This window comes from Sphaerodactylus townsendi, linkage group LG01 (genome assembly GCF_021028975.2).
Source record: "Sphaerodactylus townsendi isolate TG3544 linkage group LG01, MPM_Stown_v2.3, whole genome shotgun sequence".
NCBI lineage: Eukaryota > Metazoa > Chordata > Lepidosauria > Squamata > Sphaerodactylidae > Sphaerodactylus > Sphaerodactylus townsendi.
Genome location: NC_059425.1, coordinates 185,489,310 through 185,512,088, shown reverse-complemented (window position 1 = coordinate 185,512,088; position 22,779 = coordinate 185,489,310). Strand labels below are relative to the sequence as shown.

At 46.6% G+C, this 22,779-nt stretch overlaps 1 protein-coding gene across 2 annotated transcripts in view; it reads left to right on the top strand.

The window, feature by feature from the left end:
- Window positions 1–518: 518 nt before the first annotated feature.
- Window positions 519–22,779, top strand: part of LOC125435258 — a 45,029-nt gene continuing 22,768 nt past the window's right edge. For both annotated transcript variants that reach the window (XM_048501453.1, XM_048501444.1), the window contains exon 1: window positions 519–734. The gene's annotated coding sequence lies outside the window, so the exon portion shown is untranslated. The remainder of the gene's footprint in view (window positions 735–22,779) is intronic.

Genomic DNA, 22,779 nt, shown 5'->3' with positions numbered 1-22,779 from the left:
AGTTTATTATTTAACATATAACTGATCCCTAATGGTTAGCCGTACCCTGTATGATACATAAAACTGTGTGCTGCATTCAAATATTCACAAGTATGGCAGCAGAATTCCGTTCTAACAAGGAAAGTTTTGTGGAGCACAGATCCGAATTTAAAATCCACCTGCCGTGCAGCAACCGAAATTTCACCCCATTGTCAGCGTGACCTTTGTTCGGCGTAACGTAGGGCTGACGTCAGTTGGAGCCCACCAGCTACTTGATAGGAATCTAGGAATCCTAAAGGCAGGAATTTGGAGTCGGAGTCACCGGGTCTGCAACATAGCATTGGCAAGGCTGCCCCTAAGGTAAACAGGTGTAGTTATACCCCTTATTGCCTGTGGATCAAAAACCAGTTCCTACACATTTTATGACCCCAAGAAACAAACGACTGCATAACTCGAAAAACCATGTGATTTTTTGACATGGGGGGTGGGTGGGTATATAGTACTGTAAGAAATGGCTGGTCTTCACTTCGTTTCTGTCATCTAGGTGAATCCTTCCAATACAGCTACCCTGACTTCCTTTATAGTATCTGAAGTCTATATGTCTGTCTTTGTGTTTGCTCTCCTGCACGGAAGGAATCTGGTGCCGTGGGTCCTGGGATCCGTCGCTGCAGTCCTCTGGACAGATCCCTGAGCAAATTTTCCATTCGTTTGGAAAGCGTTTCTTTGTCGCAAGTGTCAACTGACTGCAAAGGACGGTGAGTATATTTTATCTTTCAGTGCCAGAGTAACAGTAGACCAGAGGACAGGGTCTTTCTCCAGGGCTGGCCGCTCTGGAGGATCTATAAAGTCATGGTTCCTGGAGGAGCAGCAGTGGCGTAGGAGGTTAAGAGCTCGTGTATCTAATCTGGAGGAACCGGGTTTGATTCCCAGCTCTGCTGCCTGAGCTGTGGAGGTTTATCGGGGGAATTCAGATTAGCCTGTACACTCCCACACATGTCAGCTGGGTGACCTTGGGCTAGTCACAGCTTCTCGGAGCTCTCTCAGCCCCACCTACCTCACAGGGTGTTTGTTGTGAGGGGGGAAGGGCAAGGAGATTGTAAGCCCTTTTGAGTCTCCTGCAGGAGAGAAAGGGGGGATATAAATCCAAACTCCTCCTCCTCCTCCTCCTCCTCCTCCTCCTCCTCCTCCCCCTCCTCCTCCTCCTCTTCTTCTTCTTCTTCTTCTTCTTCTTCTTCTTCTTCTTCTTCTTCTTCTTCTTCTTCTTCTTCTTCTTCTTCTTCTTCTTCTTCTTCTTCTTCTTCTTCTTCTTCTTCTTCTTCTTCTTCTTCTTCTTCTTCTTCTTCTTCTTCTTCTTCTTCTTTTGGTATGCTGACCCACAATTCCAAATTTATTTGCAATAGAGATTGGAGTTGCCAGGTCCCCCCCTCCCCTTCCCGCCCCAGTGAACAGCAAAGAATGGAAGGAGGGAAGGTTTACAGATCTGGGTTGGGAAACTCCTACAGATTAGGGCAGGGGTCTGCAACCTGTGGCTCTCCAGATGTTCATGGACTACAATTCCCATCATCCCCTGCCAGCATGGCCAATTGCTCTTCTGCACGGAAGGAATCTGGTGCACAGAAGGAATCTGGTGCAACTGGTCATGCTGGCAGGGGCTGATGGGAATTGTAGTCTATGAACATCAGGAGAGCCGCAGGTTGCAGACCTCTAGATTAGGGGATGGAGCCTGGGGAAGATAGGGACCCCAGTGGAGTACATTGTCATAGAGCAGGGGTGGCCAACCTATGGTGCTCCAGATGTTCATGGACTACGATTCCCATCAGCCCCAACTGGCCATGCTGGCAGGGGCTGATGGGATTTGTAGTCCATGAACATCTGGAGAGCCACAGGTTGCAGACCTCTGGATTAGGGGATGGAGCCTGGGGAAGATAGGGACCCTAATGGGGTACAATGCCATAGAGCAGGGGTGGCCAACCTATGGTGCTCCAGATGTTCATGGACTACGATTCCCATCAGCCCCAACTGGCCATGCTGGCAGCGGCTGATGGGAATTGTAGTCTGTGAACATCTGGAGTGCCATAGGTTGACCACCTCTCCCATAGGGTCCACCCTTCAAAGAATCCATTTCCTCCAAGGAAACTGATCTCTGCAGTCTGGAGATGAGCTGTAACTCTGGGGGATCCCACCTGGAGGCTGGCATTCCTTAGGGCAGTGATGGCGAACCTTTGGCACTCCAGATGTTATGGACTACAATTCCCATCAGCCCCTGCCAGCATGGCCAATTGACCATGCTGGCAGGGCCTGATGGGAATTGTAGTCCATAACATCTGGAGTGCCAAAGGTTCACCACCATGGCCTTAGGGTGATCCACTTCAAAACAAAACAAAACTAAAAGCAGACTGTGCACAAATCAATAAAACTGCAAAAGCCCACTTTCCTCGGCTTCAAGGCCCACAGGTTGGGAATCGCCGCTCTAGAGAGCAAACTACGAGAATACCTTCCTAAGCCGTTTAGCAGTGGGATTATTTGCTGGTGCGATCCGTCTGATGGGGCGCGGGGTCAAACAGCACGCGGCCAGAGGTCAAAGTGGCGACAGAAGGCAGGATTTCGATCAGAGAGAAGAACAGAAAGGAGAATCAGTCCCGGCAGCTTTTTGCTGCTGACGCTGAAGCTAGTTTCAGAGGGGAGCTGGTTTGTGGTAGGACATCTAGACTCAAATCCACCAGCAGCTTAGAAAACAACGGCTCATTCCGCACATGCAGAATAATGCACTTTCAAACTGCTTTCAGTGCTCTTTGAAGCTGTGCGGAATGGCAAAATCCACTTGCAAACAGTTGTGAAAGTGGTTTGAAAACGCATTATTTTGCGTGTGCGGAAGGGGCCAACAAGATTTCCAGGGTGTGAGATTTTTGAGAGCCAAAACTCCCTTCCTCAGATACAAGTGGGAAGGGAGATCTGTTAAGTCCTTATATCCCAGTATAGTGGGTGAGGTGTTGCAAAAAAAAGGAGTCAAGATGCATAAGTACAATGTACACTGTAATCAGCTGGATTGAGAGCAGGGGATAAATGTACATTGCACCTCTGCAGCCTGATTCTTTTCTTTGCAACGCCCCTCCCGCCTCCCAACCGGGATATAAGAACTCATGCACCTCCATTCCTGTTTGTATCTAATGAAGGGAGCGTTGACTGTCCAAAGCTCATCCCCCCAAAATCTTGCTGATCTCTGAGAGGCTACCGGACTTGAATCTAAGCTGGGTCGCTGGAGGAGGAGAAGGAAAAGGTAGAAGATGCCCTCTCCAGGAGAGGAAGAGTGGAAAGAGAGTGAAGAAGCAAAATATAATCTCCTGACTGGAATCGAACGGAAGGTGCCAGTCAAATGGCTGTGGAGTTCCAAAATCAGCTGCAGATTAAGTGGTGGGGAGAAATGCAGCACTGAAAACGTGAGGGTCTCTCCGCCCCCGCCCCCGCCCCCACCCCCACCCTGGAACAGATAGAAAGGAAACTCTGTGTTGAACTAGAAGCCCAGAGCTATGGATGTTAGCTCTGCGCAGGAGGAAGCGAGAACTTCTTGGAGTCTTGTGTTTTTCATCCAGTACATCCCTTGGATATTTTTCTGATCTTGAAGGTGTGATAAAAGTTTAAGATATAAAAATAAGCCATCGGAAGTCAGAGCGAGGCTGCAGATGTTCTGGAAGGGTTGGGAGTTTGGCAGTGTGTTTGCTTCTTCAGCCAATTGTGGTGTTTTTCGTGGATGAGAATATTTTAGTCGTCGCTACATTCTAATCCAGAAACTAAGGAAAGGAAGATGACTAAGGCTAAGGGACGTTCACAGCTGAACGCATGAAGCTGTGGCGTACTGAATCAGAAACAGAAAAAGAGGAGAGAGGTCCTGTATAAAAGTAAGAAAGAAATTACAGGGTTAAGGATCGTAGAGTTGGAAGAGACCCAAAGGGCCATCAAGTCCAATCCCTTACAATGCAGGAACACATAATCAAAGCACTCCTGACAGATGGCCATCCAGCCTCTGTTTAAAAACCTCCAAAGGAAGAGACTCCACCACGCTCCAAGGTAGTGCATTCCACTGTCAAACAGCCCTTACTGTCAGGAAGTTTTTCCTGATGTTTAGGTGGAATCTCTTTTCCTTCCCCTTGAACACATTACTCCTGGTCCTAGTCTCTGGATCAGCAGGGCTGCCAACATGACATCCCTTCAAATATCTAAACATGGCTATCATGTCACCTCTTAACCTTCTTTTCACTAAACACACCCAGCTCCCTACGTCTCTCCTCATAGGGCATGGATTCTAGACCTATTATTATTATTATTATTATTATTATTATTATTATTATTATTATTATTATTATTATTATTATTATTATTATTATTATTATTATTATTATTAAATGAATCACCCTCTTCTGGACCCATTCCAGCAGACCAGCCTGCATCTGTGGCTGGCATCTTCACTTAACAGTTTGTAACAGACTTCCCTCTGTGATACACCTCTGAAGATGCCAGGCGCAGATGCAGGTGAAACATTAGGAACAAGATCAACCAGACCACGGCCACACAGCCTGGAAAACCCACAACACCCCAGTCTTTGTACTTTCTTTCTTTCTTTCTTTCTTTCTTTCTTTCTTTCTTTCTTTCTTTCTTTCTTTCTTTCTTTCTTTCTTTCTTTCTTTCTTTCTTTCTTTCTTTCTTTCTTTCTTTCTTTCTTTCTTTCTTTGAATCTAACCGTCAGTCCAGCATAGTCAGTATTGTGTACTCTGAATTAAGCCATCAGGGGTCTGCAACCTGCGGCTCTCCAGATGTTCATGGACTACAATTCCATGGATTTGTAGTCCATGACCATCTGGAGAGCCGCCGGTTGCAGACCCCTGCATCAGACAGAGGTCTTTCCCGTCACCTTCTGCCTGGTCTTTTTTACCTGGAGATGCCAGGGATTGAACCCGGGACTTTCTGTATGCTAAGCAGATGCTCCACCACTAAGCCATGGCCCTTCCTCCCCAAAAGCTGGATATCTGGAGCTGTGGGAGATGCCAGTGACGGGATCCACGGAGGAACCCATGCCCCAGGCAATAGGAACAGTGAATGGACACATATGAGCACATCGAACTGCCTTCTACTGAATTGGACCCTCAGTCCATCAAATTGCCTACTCAGTATTGCCTACTCAGACTGGCAGCTGCTCTCCAGGGTCTCAGGGGGAGGTCTTTCAAATCACCCACCCACCTGATCCTTTTAAATGGAGAGGCCTGGGATTGAACCTGGCAATCTACATGCGGTGTAGTGGTGTAGTGTGGTGTAGTGGTCAAGAGCAGGCACACTCTAATCTGGAGAACTGGGTTTGATTCCCCACTCTGCCACTTGAGCAGTGGAGGCTTACCTGGTGGATCAGATTCGCTTGTGCACTCCAACACATGCCAGCGGGGTGACCTCGGGCTAGTCACAGTTCTTCTGAGCTCTCTCAGCCCCACCTACCTCACAGGGCGTTTGTTGTGAGGGGGGAAGGGAAAGGAGTTTTCAAGCCCCTTTGAGTCTCCTTACAGGACAGAAAGGGGGGGGAGATAAATCCAAACTCCTCCTCCTCCTCCTCCTCCTCTTCCTCCTCCTCCTCTTCTTCTGCATTCAAAGCAGGTGGTTTGCCATTGAGTCAAGGCCCCCCTGCATGTTACAAAGTTCCCATGGAGCCAACAGACAAACAATCAGTCACATCCTAAGAGAAAACCCTCTTCGTTCCTAAGGGCGACGTGTGGGAATTCTTAAATGTTCCAACAAAACTGATCGAGCCGATAATTCATTTGGATGTGAGACTGTAAAACCTGTCTCTCTCTGTCCTATTTTAAACGACACGTTTTGTCTGTGTCCTGTTTTTAGTGATTTTTAAATTTATCGAATCTGTCTGAATCGTATCTTGTTGTGGTTTTTAGGAGCTGGCTTTAAGATTTGTATGAATGCTTTTTAAACATTTGCCGTGCAATAATAAACAAATGAGAACTCTTTGGCTTCCAAGTGCATGGGAGACACATTCCTATCGGGCCATTTTGGCACATTGAAACTACTCTAGAGAACATCTATTTGTTCAAATTGTGTAACTTACATATGGCTACATATAATTTTCACTGTGGAACAAACAGATCTCCCTACGCAGTGGCATAGTGGTTAACAGCAGGTGCATTAAAATCTGGAGGAACCGGGTTTGATTCCCCACTCTGCCCCTTGAGCTGTGGAGGCTTATCTGGGGAATTCAGATTAGCCTGTGCACTCCCACACAAACCAGCTGGGTGACCTTGGGCTAGTCACAGCTTCTCAGTGCTCTCTCAGCCCCACCTACCTCACAGGGTGTTTGTTGTGAGGGGGGAAGGGCAAGGAGATTGTCAGCCCCTTTGAGTCTCCTACAGGAGAGAAAGGGGGGATATAAATCCAAAACTCTTCTTCTTCTTATGACATTATGAATTTTACAGTTCCATCTTAAGTAGAGTCAGACTCACCTAAGCCCACTACAATCACAAGCCTTAGTCTCGAGTATCTTCCTGTAGGGTGAAACTGTGCATGCTTTAAACACCCTTGGTGTCTTGTTCTTGTTACTATTGAAGCTTTGGTGATCTAAGGGATTTATGAACAAGCAGGATGAGTCCACAAAATAAACCTTACAGAAAACTACCCCAAAGTATCAAGAGGCTAGAACAGCAAGGGCATAAAATAAAAGGCACCAATGTGCTTGGGCTAGTCACAGTTCTGCTGAGCTCTCTCAGCCCCACCTACCTCACAGGGTGTTTGTTGTAGGAGGGATATAAATCCTCCTCCTCCTCCTCCTCTTCTTCTATGCACTCCAACACAGATTAGCCTATGCACTCCAACTGTGACCTTGGGCTAGTCACAGTTCTTCTGAGCTCTCTCAGCCCCATCTACCTCACAGGGTGTTTGTTGTGAGGGGGCAAAGGAAAGGAGTTTGTAAGCCCTTTTGAGACTCCTACAGGAGAGAAAGGGGGGATATAAATCCAACTCTTCTTGTTCTTGTTCTTGTTCTTGATCTTCTTCTTCTCCTCCTCCTCCTCCTCCTCCTCCTCCTCCTCCTCCTCCTCCTCCTCCTCCTTCTTCTGGGCCATTTCAGGAATTGAGACTAGCAGGTGTGGGCTGGGGAGGCAGTGACTCCTCCTCCAGGTATGCTATGGCCACATAAAAAAATCTGCACTGTACAAGAATTGCAAACAGGGAGTGCAAAATGAGAGCACATTAAATATGTTAATGCATATTAGACTCCTTAGTTAAGCGTCAGATGCGACACCTCCTTGTTGTTAGAGATTATAATAAATTCAGATGCTATTAATGGGAGGGCGACCTTATAGAGGAGTGAGCAAGACTGATGATACCATACTGAGGAAGTGGACAATAGTTCATTCCACAAAACGAGTAACTACTGTTTGCATTGATGGACTGATATTTTTTTTGTATTTGAGCACAAGAACAAGCCAGCTGGATCAGACCAGAGTCCACCTAGTCCAGCTCTCTGCTACTTGCAGTGGCCCACCAGGTGCCTTTGGGAGCTCACAAGCAGGATGTGAAAGCAATGGCCTTCTGCTGCTGCTGCTCCTGAGCACCTGGTCTGCTAAGGCATTTGCAATCTGAGATCAAGGCAGATCAAGATTGGTAGCCATAGATCAACTTCTCCATCAATCTGTCCAAGCCCCTTTTAAAGCTATCCAGGTTAGTGGCCATCACCACCTCCTGTGGCAGCATATTCCAAACACCAATCACACGTTGCATGAAGAAGTGTTTCCTTTTATTAGTCCTAATTCTTCCCCCCAGCATTTTCAATGAATGCCCCCTGGTTCTAGTACTGTGAGAAAGAGAGAAAAAATTCTCTCTGTCAACATTTTCTATCCCATGCATAATTTTATAGACTTCAATCAAATCCCCCCTCAGACGTCTCCTCTCCAAACTAAATAGTCCCAAACGCTTCAGCCTCTCCTCATAAGGAAGGTGCTCCAGTCCCTCAATCATCCTCATTGCCCTTCTCTGCACTTTTTCTATCTCTTCGATATCCTTTTTGAGATGCAGTGACCAGAACTGAACACAGTACTCCAAGTGCGATCGCACCACGGCTTTATATAAGGGCATGACAATCTTTGCAGTTTTATTATCAATTCCTTTCCTAATTATCCCCAGCATAGAGTTTGCCTTTTTCACATATTGGATATGCGTTGTCTTCTTGCAAGACTTCAGTGGCTAATTGTTATTGCAGATGTTGATCTATAATATACTGTCATTTTTGCACTAGAGGTTTGCTATTTTTGTAGAGTGTAGCCCAGGTACAGAATTTTTGTTTATGTTGGTTGACTTTGACTTTTCTATACCTAGTGGGATATTTTCTGTTTACCTTTTTGATGCTGTGGCCACAGCAGGGACTGGGCCTGTGTACATCTAGGAATTACCAAACTCCCATCATGCATCTGATACAAAGAACACCTCATGGGAGTTGCCAGGACAGTGTGTGAATTGGCTCTTAGGTAGCTGTTGTGGTGCATAGCAAATTTTTTGGGTGGGGGTGGGGAAGGTAATATAATTCCGTTTTCCAACATAACGGAGTGCAGAGTTTTCGCCAGAGGTCTTCATCTAGCTCCGGGGTCTGCAACCTGTGGCTCTCCAGATGTTCCTGGACTACAATTCCCATTGTAGTCCATGAACATCTGGAGAGCCGCAGGTTGCAGACCCCTGATCTAGCTGATGTTGAAAAACAAGAGGAGGGGAGGGGATAAGGGGTCTTCTGGGTCCTGATTTGAAGACCCCTTGGCTACCTCTTGAGTAGAATACTCAGCTGATTCCAGAGGGTGCCACGTGTGGCTAGTATCAGGTTGTATGGCCTTCTGGGAAGAAGGTATGAAAAAGGAAAGCCACCCTATTGAAAATATATATAAACAAACAGCCTGCAATGTTATTTCTGGGAGGGAAGGCAGCATTGGTATAGCCCAGTGATGGAGAACCTTTTCGAGACCGAGTGCCCAAATTGCAACCCAAAACCCACTTACTTATGGCAAAGTACCAAAACGGCAATTTAACCTGAATACTGAGGTTTTAGTTTAGAAAAAACGGTTGGCTCTGAGGCACACATTACTCGGGAGTAAGCTTGATGGTCGTTGCTGGCTTTGCTTTGAAGCAACCGTGCAACTCTTCCAACGGGTGAATCATGACCCTAGGAGGGTTTACTCAGAAGCAAGCCCCATTGCCAGCAACCGAGCTTTCTCTCAGGTAAAGGATCATGCTTTAGTTCTTCACATGAAAATCAGTGGGGTTTAACAGCGCTTAACAGGGTTACCCACACTGCTTCCCCAAAACTAGGTCTTAGGTTTAATGCTAATAGTCAAGCCCAGTGGCCCTGGCCAGCCTAGATTTGTGGGGGGGGGGGCGCAATTTCCCTCCCCATGACGAACTCTGCGCGTGCCCACAGAGAGGGTTCTGAGTGCCACCTCTGGCACCCATGCCGTAGGTTCACCACCACTGGTATAGCCTGATCTCGTCAGATCTCGGAAGCTAAGCGAGGTTGGCATTTGGATGGGAGACCACCAAGGAAGGCTCCATAGAGGAAGGCCACAGCAAGCCATCTCTGCTTCTCGCTTGCTTGAACACTCTTTGGTGGGGTCACCATAAGTCAGTTTGTGACTTGACGGTACTCACCGACATAATGACATGTCAAATTGAAACACCAGTAGAAGAGGATTATCCACAGGAACAGATATGGAGTCGGAACAAGAACAGGATTGTTCTAAACGGGAGATATTTTTGCGTTGTTCTCTGGAGACCTGGCTACGCAGGCAAATGGCAGAAACTGACAGGTATAGTTTCCGTGATGCAGGGTGAGAATCAGAGGTGGGATCCAGCAGGTTCTCACAGGTTCCCGAGAGTAGGTTACTAATTATTTGTGTGTGCCGAGAGGGGGTTACTAGTTGGTGATTTTGCCACGTGATTTTTGCCTTAGTTATGCCCCTCCTCTCAGCAGTAGCGCGCAGAACTTGAAGCAGTCTAGCAGGAGGGGCACTGGCGTGCGTGGCAGCCTGCGCCTGCGTGCATTCGTTTCCCGCCCAAGGACCGGCGCAGCGGCTGCGTCCTTGCCACAGCCCCGCCAGCAATGCCCCGCCCCTGGAATGCCCAGCCACGCCCCCGTCATGCCCCGCCCAGCCCCATTGACGCTACACCACTGTTTGAATCCCACCACCATGGGAACCTGTTACTAAAATTTTTGGATCCCACCACTGGTGAGAATGGAGAATAAAGGCTCTGCAGTAGGTAATGTTGACCGCACCACTGTGTTGTAAATATTTGGACAAGCTATTATATAATTTCTTTCTCTTCCAGACTTCCACTCGCAATCTGGCAATCATCTACTGTTTGTTTTGCAAACACTGGGAAAGAAAAAATACCGTTTTAATGGGGAATTTCAGTCAGTGCTGCCAATCTGGAGTTTGAGCAAAAGGTTAGATAGGGCAAAATCAATCAACCCAAGCATTTTTAAACTTTTTTGCCATATGAGGGGTAATAGGTCTGAATTTTGCTTGGTTTATTTTCTTTCCCCAAGACTCCTTCCAAGGTTCTCAGCTACCAAAACCTGCATATAGTCACATCTTTGCCATAAGAAATAGGCTATTTTTGCCCCCCCCCCCCCGCAAATTAATTCCAACTGGATCTAGGTAACCTAGATACACTAAACTCTGCCTTTGCCCGAGGGCCAACGCAAATCCCACACAGCCAACGGAGATGTTAATCTGTGTCACTAAAAGAACCCAGATTAACTCCGCGCAGGATTAACATGCTGAGCTGTTTTTAGAGACTTAAGCCGTGGCGTTTGGGATCTGGTGTGAACCTGACAGGAGCTCAGGTCACTGGCTGTGTTTTTGTGACAAAAGTGGGACCGTCGATTGAAAACAATGGTAGCCGGGTGACTTGGCAAGAATCGCCAGGGAAGATTTCGCAGGGCTCAGGAAGCAGAGCTGCGTGTAACTAAATCTGCAAAAGAAATATTATAGGGCAGTGATGGCGAACCTTTTCGAGACCGAGTGCCCAAATTGCAACCCCAAACCCACTTATTTATCGCAAAGTGCCAACACGGCAATTTAACCTGAATACTGAGGTTTTAGTTTAGAAAAAATGGCTGGCTGCGAGGTGTGTGTTACTTGGGAGTAAGCTTGGTGGTAGTCAGTGGCTTTGTTTTGAAGCAACCATGCAACTCTTCCAATGGGTGAATCACGACCCTAGGAGGGATTATTATTATTATTATCATCATCATCATCATCATCATCATCATCATCATCATCATCATCATCATCATCATCATCATCATCATCATCATCATCATCATCATCATCATCATCATCATCATCATCATCATCATTAATTATATTTATAAACCGCCCTCCCCAAAGGGCTCAGGGCGGTGAACAAAACATACCGATAGAGCACACAGTAAAAACAATAATATCAAATTAAATTAAATAGCATTAAATAGTGGCTCTATATATGTTAAAACTACCCCATTAAAAGCAGCGTTCAGTCAAATAAATAAATAGATGGCGTCCTACTAACAGATCCTCTAAAAAGAAAAAGAGGGAAGGGACGGTAGGATCCACAGATGTTGTAAAAGGAGAAAGGGGGGGGGGGCTCAGAAGCAAGCCACATTGCCAGCAACCAAGCTTACTCCCAGGTAAAGGATTACGCTTTAGTTCTTTGCATGAAAATCAGTGGGGTTTAACAGCGCTTAACAGGGTTACCTACACTGCTTCCCCAAAACTAGGTCTTAGGTTTGATGCTAATAATCTGGAGATCAGATGTCATTGCAGCAGATCTCCAGACCACACCTGGAGATTGGCAACCTTAGTTTTCTGTCTTTTTTTGCTGATAGGCCAGTGATGGCGAACCTTTTCGAGACCGAGTGCCCAAATTGCAACTTAAAACCCATTATTTATCGCAAAGTGTCAACACGGCAATTTAACCTGAATACTGAGGTTTTAGTTTAGGAAAAACGGTTCGCTCCAAGACATGCATTACTCAGGAGTAAGCTTGGTGGTAGTCAGTGACTTTGCTTTGAAGTAACCGTGCAACTCTTCCAACGGGTGAATTACGACCCAATGAGAGTTTACTCAGAGGCAAGCCCCATTGTCAGCAACTGAGCTTACTCCCAGGTAAAGGATTGCGCTTTAGTTCTTTGCATGAAAATCAGTGGGGTTTAACAGCGCTTAACAGGGTTACCTACACTGCTTCCCCAAAACTAGGTCTTAGGTTTGATGCTAATAATCGAGCCCAGTGGCCCAGGCCAGCCTAGATGTGTGTGTGTGTGTGGGGGGTGATTCCCCCCCCCCACATGATGAACTTTGTTTGTGCGTGCCCACAGAGAGGGCTCTGAGTGCCACCTCTGGCACCCGTGCCATAGGTTCACCATCACTGTTATAGGGACTAATCCCTGACCTGGTTGATTCAGGCTAGTCCGATCTCACCACTTCTTGGAAGCTAAGCCGGGTCAGTCCTGGTTGGCATCTGGATGGGGGACGACCAAGAAAGTGCAGGGTTGTTGTGCAGAGGCAGGCCATGCAAACCATCTCTTGCCTCGAAAACTCTTTGGGATCATCCTAAATGCTTTGCCTTGAAAACCACAAGTCAAAGGTGACTGGCGACCGTGAAGATCGCCAGGTCCAAAGTCCTCACGGTTTTCAGGTACAGCATCCTTCTCTCGGGGTTTCTACACTTTAGGTCTGAATATCCAGCTTGTTCCGAATCTTCCAATCCCCGAGTTTTCACCTTCTGCCCAGAATCTTTGTTACGTTCTTTATCTCCTCCATCTTTTCCCAAGGCGCCCTGACCTAGCCGGCAGCTATTTGCACCCGGCGCTCTGCTGTTTGTGCTGATGTGACTTTTTCTGACTTATGCACTATAATTAAAGAGCATATTTCAGTCCGTTGCCATTTACAGCAACATAATTTGTGAAGCAAGAGGAAGATCATTCATACCACAGCATTCCCCATTCATGTGGAGGGCCAGTGCGGTGTAGTGGTTAAGAGCGGTGGACATTAACCTGGAGAACCGGGTTTGATTCCTCACTCCTCCACATGAACGGTGGACTCTTATCTGGTGAACCGGGTTTCTTTTCCTAACTCTTCCACATGAAGCCTGCTGGGTGACCTTGGGCTAGTCACAGTTTTCTTCAAACTCTCTCAGCCCCACCTGCCTCACAAGGTATCTGTTGTGGGGAGAGGAAGGGAAGAAGTTTGTAATCATTGAGTCTCCTTATAGGAGAAAATGGGGGTATAAATCTAAACTCTTCTACTACTGTGCATGAGTGTGAAAGTTGGACAATGAAGAAAGCTGATGTGGAAGAAAGTTGGTTCCTTTGAAATGTGGTGTTGGAGGAGATCTTAGAAGCTAAGCAGGATTGGCCTTCATTGGTACTTGGATGGGAAACCATGGAGGAAGGGGAAGGTTTGTAGCTTAATTAATTATATCCTTCCTTCCTTTGTGACTCAAGGTGACTTACAACAACACTTAGAAACATTTTCACTCCAAACCAAAAATAAAATAGGAGAAGGCAACGGTGCAATGAGCAATCTCTGCTCATCTCAAAACACCATGATGAGCTAAAATGTTTGCGGAACATTTCAAAAGGTGCAATGTGGACAAAACCCATGAAAACGATTATTTTCAAGACGTTTTCAAAGTGTTGTGCAAACGTTTTAAATGCTTTGTACAGATATGTCCCATGAGCCGTCGCCATGAGTCGGTTGTGACAAGAAGGTATTTCATTATAATGGTGATTATTTTAAAGGGATAGGACATTTTTAAAACCCAGGCAACCTTATCTTTAGAGTTTGGATTGAGTTTCGATTTATTTCCCCCCTTTCTCTCTTGTAGGAGACTCAAAGGGGCTTACAATCTCCTTGCCCTTCCCCCCTCACAACAAACACCCTGTGAGGTGGGTGGGGCTGAGAGAGCTCCCAGAAGTTGTGACTAGCCCAAGGTCACCCAGCTGGCTTGTGTGGGAGTGTACAGGCTAATCTGAATTCCCCAGATAAGCCTCCACAGCTCAGGTGGCAATGCTGGGAATCAAACCCGGTTCCTCCAGATTAGATACACGAGCTCTTAACCTCCTACGCCACTGCTGTCATTTCTATTGCCATGCCAATATTTACAGCCTGTTTGAGAGCCAGCATGGTGTAGTTGTTATTTTGTTGGACTAGGATCTGGAAATGCCCAGGTTTGAATCCCCCCACTGCTGGAAGTTTTTGCTGAGTAGTCTTGGGCCACTTACATACTCTCAGCCTAGCCTACTTCACAGGGTTGCTGTGAGGATAAAAGGAGAGAAGAACTATAAAAGCCACTTTTGGTCCACATTGGGGAGAAAGGCATGATATGAACCAAGTAAGTAAATAATTCAGGCTTCCATGAACAGTTTCCTTTGTGTGCTCTTACTGGGCAGACCACATAAAATGTACCTTTTTGATGCTTCATTACAACCCTCCTTAGTCATCATGTTCTTTTTAAAAATAGTTTATTTATGATTATTGCATCAAACAAATAAACAAACAAGAATTGAACAGATCACAAAACCTTAGTATAACAGTCATTAGCCCCTTCTGCACATGCAAAATAATGCGTTTTCAAACCACTTTCACAACTCTTTGCAAGTGGATTTTGCTATTCTGCACAGCTTCAAAGAGCACTGAAAGCAGTTTGAAAGTGCATTATTCTGCATGTGCGGAATGAGCCATTGTAAATTCTTTGGTAATTACTATTGATCTGATCTTATATATATAACCAACTCTACCTAACATACAATACCTACAATATTTATAACAATTATAACAATTACAACACGGGTATTAATAGAATCACACAACATATTATTACACAGATAATATGACTGCCCTCCATCTCCTAATACTAATTCAATCAGAAATTGTGATAAGGCAAACAGAACATAATCTAAGCTCACTTTTGCTTTTCAGTCACCATGTTCTAAAAGTGTGTTTTGTTTGCTCGTTTACTTCTCCTGCAAATGAGAAAAGAGATGCACTTCCCAATTGGTTTGAGGAATCTGAACCTGTCTGTTATCATCTGAGGTTTGGGTGACCAAAACCCTGCAGAAGATAAAGAAGAAGAGAAGAAGAGTTTGCATTTATATCTCCCCTTTCTCTCCTGTAGGAGACTCAAAGGGGCTTACAATCTCCTTGCCCTTCCCCCCTCACAACAAACACCCTGTGAGGTAGGTGGGACTGAGAGAGCTCCCAGAAGCTGTGACTAGCCCAAGGTCACCCAGCTGGCATGTGGGAGTGCACAGGCTAACCTGAATTCCCCAGATAAGCCTCCACAGCTCAGGCGGCAGAGCGGGGAATCAAACCCGGTTCCTCCAGGCTAGATGCACGAGCTCTTAACCTCCTACGCCACTGCTGCTCCTAAACAATTTGCACTTTCTCTTTAAAAGTCTTGGTCGGCCGGAGCAAAGAAATGGCGCACAAGACTGCAAGTCCTCCCACTCAGTAATGCTGCCATGTGCTTCTCTGTGTGGGAATCTCATTGACTTAGCCTAGGGCTGCCAGGACCAGACTGAGAAATCCCTGGAGATTTGGAGATGGAGGCTGTGGAGGATAGTGGGAAATGTCTCAGCAACACATGATGAGATAAGAGTCCACCCTCCAAAGGAGCCATTTTTCTCCGAGGAAACATCTCTGTCTCCTCGAGAGCAGGTGTAATTCCAGAAACCTCAAGGCTGAGTTTGTTAAGGGGAGGGAGCTTAGGGCCGTAGAATACCATAGAGTCTATCCTCTAGGCATAGGTGTCAAACTCGTAACCCTCCAGATGTTATGGACTACAGTTCCCATCATCATGCTGGCAGGGGATGATGGGAACTCTAGTCCATAACATCTGGAGGGCCACGAGTTTGACACCTGTGCTCGAAGGCAGCCATTTTCTCTAGGGAAACTGACCTCTATAACTTGGAGACTAATTGTAATTCCAAGAGATCTCCAGGCCTCACCTGCAGGTTGGCAACTGTCCAGCCCAAGCTGAGACTCCCAATGCCTCATGCCCGTTCATTGGCCCAGCTTTCCGGTCTGCTGAGGGTCAGCCGTGTTATGTGAGAGATGCTAGAGTGGATTGCTCAGCATTTCACCTTCTAAAGCGGCTTGCCTGGATCAGGGCCAAGAATTAACTCCAGTTGGATCCTAAAGCTTATGCCAAGAAATGGCAGCTGGATGAGTTGGGGGGGTGGGAGTCTAGCGCACAGGAACCAATCATTTTGAAGCTAAAATATCCGGGGAATCCTTCTGTGCTGTGGCCGATCAGTCCGTTTCTGTTTTGCGGCGCAAGGGAGATTTGGCATGGTGTTTGGCACGCTGCATAGATGAGGATTTGGAATAAGGCATTAGAACAGTCATGGCGAACCTATGGCACGGGTGCCAGAGGTGGCACTCAGAGCCCTCTCCGTGGGCACGCGCGCGCAGAGTTCATCATGTGGGGGGGGCAGAAAATCACACCCCCACACACACATCTAGGCTGGCCTGGGCACAATCCTTTACCTGGGAGTAAGCTCGGTTGCTGGCAATGGGGCTTGCTTCTGAGTAAACCCTCCTAGGGTCGTGATTCACCCATTCGAAGTGTTGCACAGTTGCTTCACCAAGCTTACTCCTGAGTAACATGCGCCTTGGAGCCAACTATTTTTTCTAAACTAAAACCTCAGGTTAAATTGCTGTGTTGGCACTTTGCGATAAATATACCGCCCAGAGCCCTTTGGGGATGTGGCGGTATAGAAATCCAAGAAATAAGTAAGTAAGTAAGTAAGTAAGTAAGTAAGTAAGTAAGTAAGTAAGTAAGTAAGTAAGTAAGTAGGTAGGTAGGTAGGTAGGTAGGTAGGTAAGTAAGTAAGTAAGTAAGTAAGTAAGTAAGTAAGTAAGTAAGTGGGTTTTAGGTTGCAATTTGGGCACGCGGTCTCGAAAAGGTTCACCATCACTGCATTAGAAGCTCTTCATGAACGTCAAGTTGCCAACTTTGTGTTGGAGAATTCCTGGCAGTTTGGAGGCAGTTTGGAGAACTGCCTTGGAGAGGTCGGGATTTGGTGAGGAAAGGAACCTCACGGAGGTATCAAGCCATACAATCCACCCCCCAAAACAGCCATTTTCTCCAAGGGAATGGATCTCTGTAGTCTGGGAGAGCTCCCGGCCAGTGGTGGGATCCAAAAATTTTAGTAACAGGTTCCCATGGTGGTGGGATCCATACATACTGCTTCGGGGGTAGGGCGGTTTATCAAATCGAATTAATAATAATAATAATAATAATAATAATAATAATAATAATAATAATAATAATAATAATAATGATAATAATGATAATAATGATAATAATGATAATAATGATAATATTAATAATAATAATAATAATAATAGAGAAAAAACATGTTTGGATCATAGATGTTGCTGTGCCAGTTGACAGCAGGGTAGAGGACAAAGAGCTGGAAAAGATCACAAAATACAAGGACCTACAAATTGAAGTTGAACGATTGTGGCAAAAAAGAACAATAGTAATCCCACTCGTAGTCGGTGCTCTAGGAGGAATCCCAAGAAATCTTGAAAAACATCTGGAAAGCCTAAACTTGAACAGAACATCAGTCCACATGCTGCAGAAAGCAGCACTTCTAGGAACTGCACATATTCTACACAAATACCTCTAATATCCTAGGTCCTTGGGAAGGACTCGATATTCAGAGATGAATTCCAGACACTTGTGCTGTGCTGTTTTGTGTATAATAATAATAATAATACATAAGCCTTTATTGGCATAGTCAGAAAGAGTTACATAAGTCGGGAACAATTGCATGAATACATGATAGATAAAAGGCCCTACGGGGAGCACAACAGGGTGGTGGGATTCAAACTGTGGCGTAGCGCCAATGGGGCTGGGCGGAGCATGATGGGGGCGTGACCGGGCATTCCAGGGGCGGGGCATTCCTGGGGGGGGGGCTGTGGCAAGGATGCAGCCGCTGCACTGGTCCTTGGGTGGGAAATGAATGCACGCAGGCACAGGCTGCCACGCACGCCGGTGCACCTCCTGCTAGACTGCTTCAAGTTCTGTGCGCTACTGCTGAGAGGAGGGGCGTAAGTAAGGCAAAAATCACGTGGCAAAATCACCAATGAGTAACCCCCTCTCGGCACACACACATAATTAGTAACCTACTCTCGGGAACCTGTGAGAACCTGCTGGATCCCACCTCTGCTCCCGGCCCCACCTTAAGGTTGGCAGCCCTACAACATGAAGGCATAATTTGTAAACAAAAGTGTAGGACTGAAGTTTTCTGCTTCCGTAGCTGGACAGCTCTTTTCATGCAGCCAGCAAAGGTGGGAGCAGTCCAAGGTGCTGGAATGGACTTTGCCACTTCTGACCGTGCCCACAGGGAGTCCACATTGTTATTATTCTCCCATGTAAAACCTCCCTGCAAATTAAAACCAAAAACACAAAAGAGCACATCAGGCAGAAAGGATCGAGCCAAGTCATTTGCACGCTAGGTTAGTTTTCTGCTTACAAGGTATTATTCGAGAGAACTGTCTGTCCCCCACACTCTGAAGTGGTACCTTCCACTCTGAAGTGGTGCCTTCCACTCTAACACCTCAAGACTTGACCACTTGGTTTCCACCTAGGGTTGCCAGCTTTGGGTTGAGAAGTTTGTTTGTTTGTTTGTTTGTTTGTATACCGCCCTCCCCAAAGGCTCAGGGCCATGTCCATCAATAGTAAAAACAGCTTAAAGCATCGTATATAATTTATATAAATACATAAAATAACAAGACTCCCAATGGCTTCAGCCCCTCCCTCCCCCTTTATATACCCACGGGAGGCCAGTTGTTCTTATGGCGGAGTTGACATCATCCCGGCTGGCCAAACGCCTGGTGGAACAGGTCCGTTTTACAGGCCCTGCGGAAACTTTGTAAGTCCCGCAGGGCCCTGATCTCACCTGGAAGCCTGTTCCACCAGGTAGGGGCCAGAGCCGTAAAGGCCCTGGCCCTTGTAGAGGCCAGCTGGATCGCCTTGGGGCCAGGGATCACCAGTAGGTCCGCCTCCGATGAGCGGAGGGGCCTAGAAGGGCGATATAGGGAGAGATGGTCCCTCAAGTAAGCAGGGCCAAGGCCGCGAATGGCTTTGAAGGTCAGTACCAAAACTTTAAACATGACCCGGTACTCAATAGGCAGCCAGTGCAGTTGGTATAGGACCGGCGTAATCCGGTCCCTAGCTGTTGCCCCAGAGAGGAGCCTGGCTGCAACATTCTGCACGAGTTTCAATTTCCGGATCATGGCTAAAGGTAAGCCCGCGGGGAGGGCAGGTTTTGGGGTCAGGAGGGACCTTAGTGGGAGATTATGCCACAGAATCTACCTTCCCAAGCAGTCATTTTCTCCGCCACTTGGAGATCAGTTGTCATTGCAGCAGATCTCCAGACCACGCCTGGAGATTGGCAACCTTAATTTTCTGTCTTTTTTTTTTGCTGATAGGCCAATAAAGGTTGACTTGAACTCTAATTCCTCTTCATTTCTGGTCCATTTTCGCTTAAGGCCCACCCTTAAGAAAAGGTCAATTTACTGTACTGATTTGATTGTGCTACAATGGTGGAAAATGCGATTTTTTTAAAAAAAAAATTCAATACAAGGGAACTGTTGTGCTATTTTAATTTTTTTTTTTAGTTCCTACTCACTTATCAAAGTCACATTCAGTTTCATTTAGGAGTGGTTTCTGGCAAAGTCCTTTCAGCCAGAACAGTACATCTCTGCCAACAGTTTTAAAGCGATAGAAACATGGTGTGCTATGGAGGAAAATGACAGATCCTGTATTTTAAAATGACATGTTGGTGTTGCAAAAGAAAAGAAAAGAAACCGTGTCAAAATGGTGCAAAATAAAAAGAATGATACCTTTTACAAGCAACCCCCCCCCCCCAAATGAGGCAATCTTTAAGGCTCCCCTTTATGTTTTCCCTTTCCCCCCATTTCATTAATTTTATTTATTTTTATTTATTATTTAGATTTTTATACCACCCCATCCCCAAGGGGCTCCGGGCGGTGTACAGCATAAAATCTCAATACGGTTTTAAGTATAATTGCTAAAACCTTTAAAAAACAGCAGTAGAACAATAAGAGGCATCCAACAAAACCCCATATTTAAATCCTCCCCAAGAGGGAGGGGCTGGCGAGTCCCATTAAATGAAAAAGGGTCCAGATGTAAAGAGCCAAAAAATGGGGGGGGGGCACCTTCAGCGGCTGGTCCCTCCAAAGGCCCGGCGGAACAACTCCGTCTTACAGGCCCTGCGGAACTCACCAAGGTCCCGCAGGGCCCAGACAGCTGGAGGGAGAGCATTCCACCAGGCCGGCGCCAGAGCTGTAAAGGCCCTGGCCCACGTGGAGGCCAGCCGCACCATTGAAGGGTCAGGGACCACCAGTAGATTGGCCTCAACCGAACGGAGAGGCCGTGTAGGGACAGATGGGGTGATGCGGTCTCGAAGATACGAGGGTCCCAGGCCACATAAGGCCTTAAAGGTCAGCACCAACACCTTGAAGATGATTCGGAACTCTACCGGGAGCCAATGCAGCTGGCGCAAAACAGGCTGAATGTGATCTCGAACGGCGCTGCCTGTGAGCAGACGCGCCGCTGCATGTTGGACCAGTTTTAGTCTCCGGATCAAACGCAGGGGAAGGCCATTTGGTCTGCAGTAGAAGAGCTGGATTTGACTTTGAGATAAGGTTGCCAGCTTCAAGTTGGGAAACGCCCAGAGGTTTTTGGGGGTGGAGCCTGAGAAGGGGGGGCTTGGGGAGAGGCGGGACTTCAAGGAAATATAACACCATAGAGTTCGATCTCCAGAGCAGCCATTTTCTTCCGGGAAACTGATCTCTGTCATATGAATCAGTTGTAATCCCCGGAGAACTCCAGCCACCATCTGGAAACCACCACTTTGCTCCAAATGGCTAGCAGTACAAAAGTACTGAATAATTACTGAGAGCCAGCGCGGTGTAGTGGTTAAAAGCAGGTGGATTCTAATCTGGAGAACCGGGTTTGATTCCTCCACTTGAGTGGCAGAGGCTTATCTGGTGAGCCAGATGTGTTTCTGCACTCCTACATTCTTGCTGGGTGACCTGGGGCTAGTCACAGTTCTTCAGAACTCTCTCAGTCCCACTTACCTCACAAGGTGTCTGTTGTGGGGAGAGGAAGGGAAAGGAGCTTGTAAGCCATATTGACTCTCCTTACAGGAGAGAAAGGCGGGATAAAAATCCAAACACTTCTTCTAATTTCTGAACGAAATCAATAAAACTTATTCTAGACACAAACCGTATCTTACAGTCTCAATTTTAACCCAAAGTACAAACTATTATTCTTAAACAATACAATCTTGCTCTTGACACAAGACAAACTACTAGAACCAGGGGGCATTCATTGAAAATGCTGGGGGGAAGAATTAGGACTACTAAAAGGAAACACTTCTTCACACAACGTTTGATTGGTGTTTGGAAGATGCTGCCACAGGAGGTGGTGATGGCCACTAACCTGGATATTGATGCAGTAATGAAACTACACATTAGCATAACGGCCACTAACCTGGATAGCTTTGAAAAGGGCTTGGACAGATTTATGGAGGAGAAGTCGATCTCTGGCTACCAATCTTGATCCTCCTTGATCTGAGGTTGCAAATGCCTTAGCAGACCAGGTGCTCGGGAGCAGCAGCAGCAGAAGGCCATTGCTTTCACCTCCTGCACGTGAGCTCCCAAAGGCACCTGGTGGGCCACTGCGAGTAGCAGAGTGCTGGACTAGATGGACTCTGGTCTGATCCAGCAGGCTAGTTCTTATGTTCTTATGTACTTTTGGACAGTCTTTCTCCATGCCACTGTGTTTATATATTTTCATCCAGGACAGCACTTTGGCAATTCTTCATCAAGCCTTCCCGAGGCAGTTCATCTAACATCTTTGGTCCAAGAAGGCATCGAGATCATGTCTGAAGCTGTCGACTGATTAACTTGAAACCTGAAACACAGCAATATAAAGCATATGGACACGGACTGATTTAGATCATCTGTCTAGATTTCATTTGGATTGTGAGACACAGTTGGTGTCAAGGACAAGATTGGATTGTACATTGTTATTCCCTTGATTGGGATTGTGGCTCGAGAAACCTGGAAGCTGGCAACCCTACCTTAAAGTTCAACAAGCTTTTGGGGAAGGAGGCAAAAATCCCTTCATCAGATACAAGTAGAAATGGACTGAATGGCAAACCAATGGCACTCCAGATGTTCATGAACTAAAATTCTCATCAGCCCCTGCCAGCATAGCCAATTGGCCATGCTGACAGGGGCTGATGGGAATTGTAGTCCATGAACATCTGGAGTGCCATAGGTTCACCACCACAGGAATAGGGACATAGGATTCTTATCTCACTACAGATGCTAATTTTCTGCCGCTATGCATTTCTCCTCTGCTCTAAATCAGCTGGTTCCATTTTGCATTGTACCTCCTGACTCCTTCTCACCTTCAGTCTGGGATATACCGGTTGAATTTCGAATCATCTTCAAGGTGTGGGTGTTGACCTTTAAGGCCTTACACGGCATGGGACCCTCGTACCTTCGGGACCGCATTACCCCATACGTCCCGAGCTGACCTCTGCGCTCAGCAGAGGCCAATTTACTGGAGATCCCTGGCCCCTCAATCATGCGGCTGGCCTCCACTCGGGCCAGGGCTTTCACGGCTCTGGCCCCTGCCTGGTGGAACACTCTACCACCAGCTGTCCGGGCCCTGCAGGACCTT